Source organism: Myxine glutinosa, chromosome 8, assembly GCF_964187855.1.
Source record: "Myxine glutinosa chromosome 8, kmMyxGlut1.1, whole genome shotgun sequence".
Lineage (NCBI taxonomy): Eukaryota > Metazoa > Chordata > Myxini > Myxiniformes > Myxinidae > Myxine > Myxine glutinosa.
This window is the reverse complement of record NC_136268.1, coordinates 990347-1002104: the sequence shown is the minus strand read 5'-3', so window position 1 is coordinate 1002104 and position 11758 is coordinate 990347. Positions and strand designations below refer to the sequence as shown.

Below are 11758 nucleotides of genomic sequence, written 5' to 3'. Positions count from 1 at the left end.
TCCATCCCATGCATCCTGTCCTGCCCACATTCCTCCCCATGTCTCGCTCTATCTTGTCCTTCAACTTTCCTGTTGGTGTTTTTCTTTCTTTCTCTCTCTCTCGTTCATTTTGTCCTGTTATGAAGCCAAGTTAGGGTTGTTGTTGTTGTTGTTGTTGTTTCCAATAAGATGGAGAGGTGCGTTCTTTCCTTCCACGATTCCTTTGAATAAATAAACATTGAGCAGTAACTTCAGCAGCTCAACTCCAATGGATGACTTTTATACAAACGGCGGCAGACGTGCAAGTATACATTACATTGGTCTTTACTCGATTAACAAGCAATTATATTAATAAAGCATGAGGACAAAATACACCCAGAGAAACGAGCACAACATACATCGTCAGCAAGAAAAAGTGCACCCTTCCCACCAGTCCGACCACATGGGCCATTCGTCTCAAAAAACACCCAAGAGGTAAAAATCTTCTTTTTAAAATAAAATCGAAACTCTTTAGGTCTCGTACGTTAAAGACCGATAACACCAAGCGGGTCAAGGCCAAAGTGCTGGCTTTCAGGGGTACTCGTACATGCAACGCACGACGCTTGCAGCGTTCAGGGGAAGCACACAACGGAACTGGACCTTTCCTCGTGGAATCTACGCACGATCACCTTGACACATGTTAGATATGACACCACGCTACAAGAACATGCATGTTCTACGGGAGTGGATATCCACGGGTTTTGCGCACAACCGTCGATCGGTTTATGGAGACACCTGGCCGAGGAACGCCTCCTAACGGCGACGGTCGTAAGCAGCTCTTTCACGACATGGGGAAGAGGAAATGATTAGTACCTAAGGTACCATCTTGATCCCAGATTCATCTCCAGGTTAAAGCTAAAAAGCAAAGAGCATTTCACGAGATGGCTCCTAAACAGGTAAAAGCAGAACCGCAACGTACATCGAGAACCAGACAGCACTTCACGTAGAAATCAAATCACATCGTTTGACAAAGACTGCATTGATCATATCGTCAAGCGAATCGCATGTGAGAGGCATGTGAGAGGCATGTGAGAGGCATACGCGATACCAAGCAAGTTTAAAAGCACAATGTGATGATCAGACAAAGTGTGCTGCCAACTTGATGGGGGAGATCTAATGTGGAGGAAAGGTGGGAAACTTCAAGGGAGCAAGTTGGAGAAACAAAGGAATGGTGAAGAAAAGCCAGGAGTAAGCTCTCGCATTTTGGACCCCACTCTCTCAAATTCCACAGCAGGATGTATCGAGGGAGATCTTAGGGACATGGGATCAAAGAAGGCTGAAAGAACAGAAGGCAGGGCTCCATGAAACAATAAACCGAGTCAGAAACAAAAGCAGATGTTTTTAAAAGTGATGGTGCGGGACCTGGGAATGCGAAGAGGTTTTTGCGAGACGCGCAACACAGACAAGGATGGAAAAGATGGTGGTGGGGACGCCGGAATTCCTTATGGAGCCGTGCAAGCTGCGTGGTGGAAAGATGGCGATCGTAAATGCAGGTGCGGATGAAGTCGGCTTGGTGCTTCCCTTCCGGCGGCACCGAGAGCCTAAGGAGAGACGGAGCCTTCCTCCAGTTCTGGAAACTCTTCATGGCGGCGATGATGGGGACGGCATGGTAGATGACCAAGCGCTTTGGCGGGACAACCTGCGGGGCAGAAACATCATCAGGTGTGAACGTTGAGGCAAGCGAAGCGGCTTTGAAAGTAAGAATCAAATTCCAAACGGACACAGGCATCGGTGCTGAGCATTTTACCCCTGCCTGGTCAAACTAAACTGTGGTACAAGTAAGGGGCACTGCATGGTGGAGCACATTGAGCAAATGTTCAAGCTGTGCACGCGTAAAGTGTGCCATGGTTGAATTGATATGATATGACGTTTGTGTGACGAGACAATTGGAGGAGATGTGAAATTTTATATGGATGAAACGTTGCGATTTGTCGAACTCGTAGGGACAATCAGCTTTCTTCTCCTTTGCGTTTCTTGCTCCATTGGAATTTGGGATGCATGGAGAATGAGTGGGGAGAAATGTCCGACTGTGAAGTGAATGTGGAATGAGTGGGCTGAATTTAGGTGTGCATGGTGTGGGGAGTGAGTGGTGAGAGTACATCCTCCACCCCCTGCTGGAGGGACCCTCTAGTTACCCTGCGCTCGCGAAGCGAAATACAGGGTTAAGCATTCGGGTACGTACGTATAACATTTGTGTTATACGTAAAATATAACATTTGTGTTATACGTAAAATATAACATTTGTGTTATACGTAAAATATAACATTTGTGTTATACGTAAAATATAACATTTATGTTATACGTAAAATATAACATTTATGTTATACGTAAAATATAACATTTGTGTTATACGTAAAATATAACATTTGTGTTATACGTAAAATATAACATTTTTGTTATACGTAAAATATAACATTTGTGTTATACGTAAAATATAACATTTGTGTTATACGTAAAATATAACATTTGTGTTATACGTAAAATATAACATTTGTGTTATACGTAAAATATAACATTTGTGTTATACGTAAAATATAACATTTGTGTTATACGTAAAATATAACATTTGTGTTATACGTAAAATATAACATTTGTGTTATACGTAAAATATAACATTTGTGTTATACGTAAAATATAACATTTGTGTTATACGTAAAATATAACATTTATGTTATACGTAAAATATAACATTTATGTTATACATAAAATATAACATTTGTGTTATACGTAAAATATAACATTTGTGTTATACATAAAATATAACATTTGTGTTATACGTAAAATATAACATTTGTGTTATACGTAAAATATAACATTTGTGTTATACGTAAAATATAACATTTGTGTTATACGTAAAATATAACATTTGTGTTATACGTAAAATATAACATTTGTGTTATACGTAAAATATAACATTTGTGTTATACGTAAAATATAACATTTATGTTATACGTAAAATATAACATTTGTGTTATACGTAAAATATAACATTTATGTTATACGTAAAATATAACATTTGTGTTATACGTAAAATATAACATTTGTGTTATACGTAAAATATAACATTTGTGTCTGTACGTCCGTGCGTGTCTGCATTTTAAAAATTCATTTTCTCGGCAACCGTTGATCCGATTGACATGACATTTTCACCATAGGAGGGCCTCCTCCTGTAGAATATTTTAGTGAATATTATGACGTCACAGGTCACGTGGTTCGGACGCCATATTGTTTTGAGTGAAAAGCCTGAAAAACAACTAAAATCAAATTTTCTCCAAAACCACTGAACAGATCGAAGCCAATTTTTGCAGGAAGAATCGCATACCCATGACGAACAAAAATCACCGAGCATGATGTCATGCGTCACATGGTTTCGGAGTTATAACGTTTTTAAGTATAAACTTTTAAAACCTAGCTCCTCCCTCATTTTTGATCGTATCGAGGGGAAACTTCACAGATGTGTCCAGCATATCAGTCTACTAAAATGTCCTTTTGGAATTTGCGATAGGTCACGTGGTTTGGCTGATATAAATAATTTAACGAAAATATTTTTAAAATTATAACTCTTGAACCGCTTCATTGATCGACGTGAAACTTTATATTATAGTAGAGGTAATGAAGTGTAACATGTGTGCAAAATTTCAAGATGATTGGATGTACGTTCTGGAAGCTAGAAGTTGTTAATACGTGAAGAAGAAGAGTCATATAGAGTGGGCATGGAATTAATTATCACACTGCACATAACGAGCAGGCAAAGTACGGAGCGACCTCGCGGGGTCATTTTGACCTCAAATAAAATTCTGATTTCAGATTTGTCAATCGCTGAGGTATATTAACACACGACCAAAACAGATTTGGCGAAATTCCGACGATTTCTGACGAAAATAGAACATTTGTGTCTGCATTTCAGTAAAGTAAAGTATGTGCCGTGTCAGCATTTTTAAAATTGAAACGTGGCTCATTGTAAAGAACTCCATAATGTGGAATAAGTGTTGTTAACGATGACGTCATTGGTGCCATAATTATGACGTCATTCGACAGGGACAACGCTTAGTCTGATCAGTTTGAAATTTATTGAGCATGATCTATGCAACAATTATTTAGAGAATATAAATTTATGATGTCATCGCTCACGTGGTCTGGCAGCCATATTGGATTAAAAAAAAAAGAAACGTTCAAAAATAGAAGAGTTGGCTCACACCAAGTTGACTGCGCAGGGTAAGTATTCTATGAATACCATGTAGTTACAGAGGTGATACAGTGGGGTTAACCAATTTGGCGATGGATGGACGCTGCAAAGCTGCTGGTCCTTGGGCTCGGAAAATTGCAGTAATTGTGTGCATATGAAGAGTTTGTGCACTGGGAGTGTGGCCTGAGAGTTAAAAGGAGTGTGGTATTGAAGGCACTGAGCCTTAGGGCCTCCTGCATGGCTGAATGCCCGTGGAGATGCCATATCGGCAGGTTAGTTTGGAGAAGTTGGAGTTTTCGGTCTGGTGCCGAAGATAGGGCCCATGCTGTGAGTACCAAGAGAGCAGGGCCGGAGTCGGAGAGGGCCCACGCCATGAGCGAGGCACCATTGGGTAGACGCTCCAAGTAAGCCCCAAGGTATTGAGACGAAGCCAGGTGTGGAGACCGGAGAAAGGGTCTCACTACCAAGCCACCTGCTTTTGCTAAATCACAGAAAGAGAATTTACAAGGGACATGCCCAAATTTGTAGGATGAGACCAGAATGCTTAGGGGTAAATTGGTCATTAGGATTACCTTAGTTGAGGTAATAGTAAATTTGACAAATGTGCCTTTGTTGTTGTACAGCACTAGGGTTTCTTATAGGTTCTCTCCCCTAGCTGCAGCTTTCTGCACTTGTGCCTCTCGCTTGGGCTTGGGCATCCTGCAGAGTTAATGTCAAACACTTCCTGTTGGAGATTCACCCCATTAATGAGTCTGAGCCTGTTACAAAGCACACACACACACACACACACACACACACACACACACACACACACACACACACACACACACACACACACACACACACACACACACACACACACGGGGTAACAATACATATGGACCAGGATGTACCGAAACAAAAGAGCATGAATGAAGCATAATTATTTATTTAATTTTATGGGATAGCAGCAGATAGGTGCAAGGCCTAACATGGATATATAAAAATATAAACGTTTTTCTTTGTCCAGTTCACAAGTTACAAACTGTAACTAGAACGGAACTCGGCCGAGAGCATACCTCTACCGGGCTGAACAGTTTACCTTTTGTATTCCACAGGTGTGGATCCAGACCTGAACCAAAATCTAACGGGCTTGTATCTTGTTGCCTAACCACCTCATCTGCCTCGTTTTGTCATAAGTTGTCCACAACCTTTTCAAATATTATGCTCTATATCGGTTTTAGTGCTATCACTCAATGGTGAAGAATCACTTCAATTTTTTTTTATCTGATCCGGATCCGGATTTGAATCTTCACCAAAATCGAATCATTTCTACCTCGTCACACACCCAACCTGTCCACCAAATTTCATCGAAATCCTTCCACAACCTTTTGAGATATCCTGTTCACAGACAAACATCAGGTAGGGGTGAAAACAACCTCCACCAACCTTCGGTGGTGGCGGTAATGGAGGATTACAGGAAAATTAAATCTCAACCACTTTAGAAATATGTGGATTGAAAATTTCATTGAAAGCACTTTGTGATCATTATACATTTAATATACAGTGGAACCATGGTATGCTTTTGTTTGAGTCATCCATCCTTTTGATTGTCAGGCTCAAGGACAAAGTGGGACGAGCAGATTCCCCTTTCATCTCCGTTCGCGATACCCAAAGGAAATGGCACGTGGTTGTCATGGAAACCCAAAGTTACATAGTCTCCATGGAAACGTTCATAATGGTATTCGTCTGTGAAGCACAAACAAGTCGGTTTGACCGGAGCTCACAGGAAATACTCTCAAACAACCTTCATGTTACAAATAACACACGGGGCCAATAAATTGGAAACAAATAAATAAAGAATGGAACACTCATGTCCAAGCAAAGGAATGACGTTTGATAATTCAGGTTACGAAATGTCCAATGAAAACCACAGAGGTTTGTGATTTTAAGGATGAAGGCGGGCAAGCTCATCGAGGGATTTGTTCGTCGGAATACCTAATACGATAGTCAACGGCAGTCGGTCATTTAAAGCATCTGCTGTCTCCATGGTAACATCATTGTGTGTGTGTGTGTGTGTGTGTGTGTGTGTGTGCATTCAAGTTTGTGTGTATGTGTGTGTGTGTGTGTGTATGTGTGTATGTGTGTGTATGTGTGTGTGTGTGTATGTGTGTATGTGTGTATGTGTGTGTGTGTGTGTGTGTGTGTGCATTCAAGTTTGTGTGTGTGTGTGTGTGTGTATGTGTGTATGAGTTTGTGTGTGTGCATTCGAGTGTGTTTGAGTTTGTGTGTGTGCATTCGAGTTTGTGTGTGTGAGTTTGTGTAAGTGTGTGTTCGAGTTTGTGTGTGTTCAAGTTTGTGTGTATGTGTGTATGTGTGTATGAGTTTGTGTGTGTGCATTCGAGTGTGTGTGAGTTTGTGTAAGTGTGCGTTCGAGTTTGTGTGTGTGTGTGTGTGTGTGTGTTCGAGTTTGTGTGTGTTCAAGTTTGTGTGTGTGTTCAAGTTTGTGTGTGTGTGTGTGTGTGTTCGAGTTTGTGTGTGTTTGAGTTTGTGTGTGTGTGTGTGTGTGTGCATTCGAGTTTGTGTGTGTGAGTTTGTGTAAGTGTGCGTTCGAGTTTGTGTGTGTGTGTGTGTGTGTGTTCACGTTTGTGTGTGTGTGTGTGTGTGTGTGTGTGTGTTTGTGTGTGTGTGTTCAAGTCTGTGTGTGTGTGTGTGTGTGTGTGTTCGAGTTTGTGTGTGTTCAAGTTTGTGTGTGTCTATGTGTGTGTGTGTGTGTGTGTGTGTGTGTGTGTGTGTGTGTATAACTACAATCTACCAGATATCATAATGGTGGCAGGACATCATTTCTGGTTCCCATTTTTGTTTGTTCTACACTCCACAGTATCAAGTCAAGGCTGTGGGAGGTTTATCAAAGAGGATGAAAGAGCGACAAAGGGGTGGAGGTGTGCAGTAAACCTGGATTTTGGGAGATTCAAAAGGAGAGGGGTTGCTGGAAGAATATGAATGACCTGCATGGACTGTAGGGAAGGAGGGATATACGGGCAGAGGGAACTCTACCTGAGAAGCTGTGGGAGAAACCAGAGGCTATACCATTATACCAACCTGTGTACAATTATGGAGTAACTGTCCATGTGCTTCTCCTTCTTTGTGAGAGATGCTTTCGATGTCACAGCATCAATGAATGATGGGTGTGAAGTATGGGCATCATCCAGCATGGGGGACCAGTACTCCAATGAGCTACAGATAGAGGCCTAGTAAAGCTGCGAGAAATTCGGACATGGCCATTACATGGAGGATGCCAAATTAATGGCCGACTTTGGAGGACAGCTTTGATACATGCTCTACCCAACAGATCATAGCTGATGGTGAGGCCCAGAAGTTTGAGAAACAGAACTTCTTCCAGTGGTTGATTGTGGAAATAGAGCGGTGGGTTCGTTTTTTTTTATTTGCTTTTTTTTGTATACTGAATCGAGGCTCGTGAAAGAGCTAAAATTTACTTCACAAACAAATCGACCAGACAAACAAAATACCCAAAAAGAGGGAGCGGAAGACAAGATGGGGAGAGAAGGGGAAGCACACAAACACAACATTTGAGAGCAGGGAGATGTGTGGAAAGGAGAGGGCTTGGGGGGAGGAGGCATGGGAAGGGGGGGGGGGGGGGGAGGGAGAAGTATAAAACACAAGGACACCAAGGACTTCCAGGGCAGAAGTTGGTATTTCAAAAAAGTGGAATTGGGGTGAAATTAGCGGGGGTAGAAAAGATCAAGGTTTTGGATGGGGGAAGATAAGAGATGGTGGTGAACAGCTGTTTTAAAGACCTGGAGGGTGGAGTGGGATTGAAGAGAGTGAGGGAGTTTGTTCCAGAGGCGGGAGAAAAGAGGAATGAAGGAGTGAAGGTGAGCAGAGAGTCTTGATTTTGGCAGTTTGACCATAAGAGGGTTGCAGGCAGATCTTGTGCGACCTGTAGGAATATTTGCGGGACAGAGCCCAGAGAGAGCTGGGGGGGGGGGGCAAGGCCAGAGAGGAGTCGGTAGAAGACGGTCCTTCTTGAGATGTACGGTGAGAATGCGAGCTTGCCTGGATTGAAAGACATGTTCCGAGTGTTACACCAGAAGCTGATTCGTTCCAGGTGAGGAGATATTGTAAGCCACTACTGCTACCCTGAAAGTGTGACGTGGAATTGGATGGTGTAATGTGGAGTCACCGGTGAAGAGGAAACGAGGGTTTCCAGAGAATCAGAGCCGTCATCAATGCATAGCGAGCACAGAACTGGGCCCAAGACGCAGCCTTGGAGCACTCCAGCCTCCATCTACCACTGGTAGAGGAGATGAGAGGATTCTATTGAGGGCTGTGCACTGATGGTGTGAGCGGAGGAAATAATCAGGTCAAGAAGGTACGTGCAGAAGACTTAGCAAGCGGATCAGAGTGACCTCTTCCTTGACCTCTTCCTTGATATTCAGGACTTGCATCTATTGTTGAATGAAAATCAGCAGCATGTCTGAAGGAGAGTGTGCGATGGAGTCCATTTTAGGAAAGGAAAGATTTTGATATCGACTGCAATAATGACCTTTTTTAACGATTATCTATTTTTTGCACACTTCTTGTGGATTGGATTGACGTCGGTCATCTTTGGAGCAGATATGGAGATAGCCCTTGTGTATTGGAGTGATGTCGGTCATCTTTGGAGCAGATATGGAGATAGCCCTTGTGTATTGGAGTGATGTCGGTCATCTTTGGAGCAGATGTGGAGATAGCCCTTGTGTATTGGAGTGATGTCGGTCATCTTTGGAGCAGATATGGAGATAGCCCTTGTGTATTGGAGTGATGTCCGTCATCTTTGGAGCAGATATGGAGATAGCCGAAGGTGAAGGACGGACGGAAGAGAGCAAATGATAAGCGACAGCAGCAGAGCAGGATTTGAGAACCCAGGAACCGACACCTTCTGGGCCCATCACTGAGGCAGATTCAAGGCTAGCTGGAACTTTCTCCACTTTTTCCAGTGAAAGGTGGTGAACAATAAGAATGTGGACATTGTGAGCATGAAATTCGACTACATTCCCACTCACTCCTACCATATGTTCCATACATCTCACTTCCTCCCCTCCTTATCTTCCCTTTTGCTTTTTTTTCTGTTATTATTTCTCGATGCATTTAGATTGCCCCTAAGCAATAGACCAGGTAAGAGTATGGGTTTCTATTTTCAGTAAGGGATAGCAATCTGCTGGTAGTGTCATAGATGGCGGAGGACCCACACCCCCAATCCTGACAAAGACACTGATTTTCAGTTCAAGTTGAGTGCCGCTGCTGGACATTTGATGCCGAGAGAACAATAATTTCCAATGACCGTCAGAAAGATGAAAAACCACAACATTTAAGTCACCCAGTCATGTACAAAAGGTGTGCGCGTTTCGGACAATCGGACGATTTATACCTATTGAATGACGACACCTGTGGGCCACCACCAACGGGCAAACCGGAACGAGCCCCATGGCCGGTTGAGGCCGGAATTTGTAGTTAGGCACCAGATAGTCTGTGTTAGACACACAAATGCGTTGCCAATTAAGCACAGGTAGGTTAAGGCACACACACGTGCATTACCTACTCTGGCAGATAGGATCCAAGCTTAGCGGCTCATCTGAGGGAGACTAGACAGCTCGAAAGTGAGTGTGCGACCTCTGAACTATATGCTACCGGGCTCTGGAAAACAGAGATGGAGTAGGTTGGAGAAAAAGCCAAAGATCCCACCGGGCCGTTCAGCAATAGCGCACACATGCGCACGACGGTCTCCTGCCGTTACATTGACATTCCACACACGTGCAGACACTACATCATGGGTTCCGCAGAGTCGGCCGGACCTAAATGGCGTGACAAGCCAAGATGCATGCTGCTCCGAGAATGCACAACCTGCGGCAAAGGAAGAAAAAGGGCAGAGCTTTCATTAAATCTGCAGGCAGGAAATTCGTTTGTCAAATTGGCTGCGGACATCACCGTTTTGTTCACGGTATTGATCGCCAGACACCTTCACACAATGGCTGGCAAGATAGCCTAGCTATACGCACATTCGCGTCTGATCCGTCGATAGTCTGGGTTTGAATCTCAACCTGACTAATACCGTCTTCACGGATGGTTCGCACGCAAGGTCAGGCTTCGATGTCCTTGCATACCTGGGATGATCGTTAAAACTGGGGGCCCCATCTGCAGACATTCGTTGGTGGATATTAAAGATCCCCCGGTGTCCTTTGCAAAGAGTGGGTGAGTAATCAGCACCCTGAGCAAATTCCTGTTCTAACATACGAGGGGCACTGCATCAGCACACATATAAAAAAGCAACCACAGCACCAAAAATGTGTCATCCACAGCACCAAAATCTTCATGTAATGTGCTTCGGTAATGTGTCACCCACAGCCATAACGTACGGGACAAGGGATTTATGGAAAACTCAAATGAAACATCCTCATTCTCAAGAAAGGCATTAGGATCAATCTACATATTACATACGCAAATGGATAGGTGAGGGCCAGATGGGGAATGACAACAGGGAGAGAAAGGTAAAGGGTTTTTGGAATGAAGGTCAGATATGGGAGTTGAAGGAAAGAAAACTGCGATGAGATAGAAAAAGGAGAAAGAGGGAACCACCTTTAGAGGCCATTTTTCCCCGCAGGGTGGGGGTTGGCCTTTTTCGGGCACAGTGGTCCCCTTTTTGAAGCGCCAGATGCCCTTCCTGCCACCAACCCTGTTGGTCACCTCTTGCAACACACAGGGAAATTACCAGTGAACTAGTACTCAATTTGCCGACCTCGGAAGGATGACAGGCTGAGTCAACCGCCCTGGTGTTAATTCAGCGATCGACCGGGATTCAAACCCAGGATCCCAAGCCGGCACCCTAACCGCTAAGCCAACACCAGGCTCAAAAAGGAGGAAGAGGGGAATTCACCTTTTTTTTTTCACAAGGAACTTCAATGTGGGATGAGTCCATTAGGCCCATCTACCAACGAAATTTGCAAATATCCATTCACCCCTCAACCTGCAATGTTTCTAGGTACCTTTGCAATTCCAGGTTAAACGTATCTATTGTTTCTCCTGCTACTACCATTCTGAGGAGACCATTCCATGCATCAACTACTCTCTCAATGAAAGACTCTTGCCTTATTGTTGTCCTTTCCTCTCTTTCCCCCTTCAAGCTGTGACCACAATGTCTATTCTGCTGAATAATTATTTTGTCACTACCCTTCATTATCTTAAACATCTCCATAATATCCCCTCCTTTCTAATGCGCAAGGTTCGGTCTCCTTCAGCTATTCCTCATACCTCAGTCTCGTTAGGTCCGGAATCCATCCAGTAGCCTTGTGCTGAACCCTCTCAATGACAGCTATGTCCTTCCTGAGTTGCGGAGACCAAAGCTGTACACAATATTTGAGATGGGGTCTCACTAAATTCCTATACAATGTTAAAACTACTTCTTTTGATTTTAATCTATCCCCTACTAGTATCCCCTACCTCTGTTTGCTTTACCCTTGTTACCTGGCATTGTCCTGTCTGTTTACCATCCTGTAATCTCTATTTTCATTATTCTTA

At 43.3% G+C, this 11758-nt stretch overlaps 1 protein-coding gene across 3 annotated transcripts in view; it reads right to left on the bottom strand.

Moving 5' to 3' along the window:
• Positions 1-229: 229 nt before the first annotated feature.
• The window catches only part of LOC137432257 (pleckstrin homology-like domain family A member 2), a 42673-nt gene continuing 31144 nt past the window's right edge, over positions 230-11758 (bottom strand). For all 3 annotated transcript variants that reach the window (XR_010985464.1, XR_010985463.1, XM_068124029.1), the window contains one exon: positions 230-1657. The gene's annotated coding sequence lies outside the window, so the exon portion shown is untranslated. The remainder of the gene's footprint in view (positions 1658-11758) is intronic.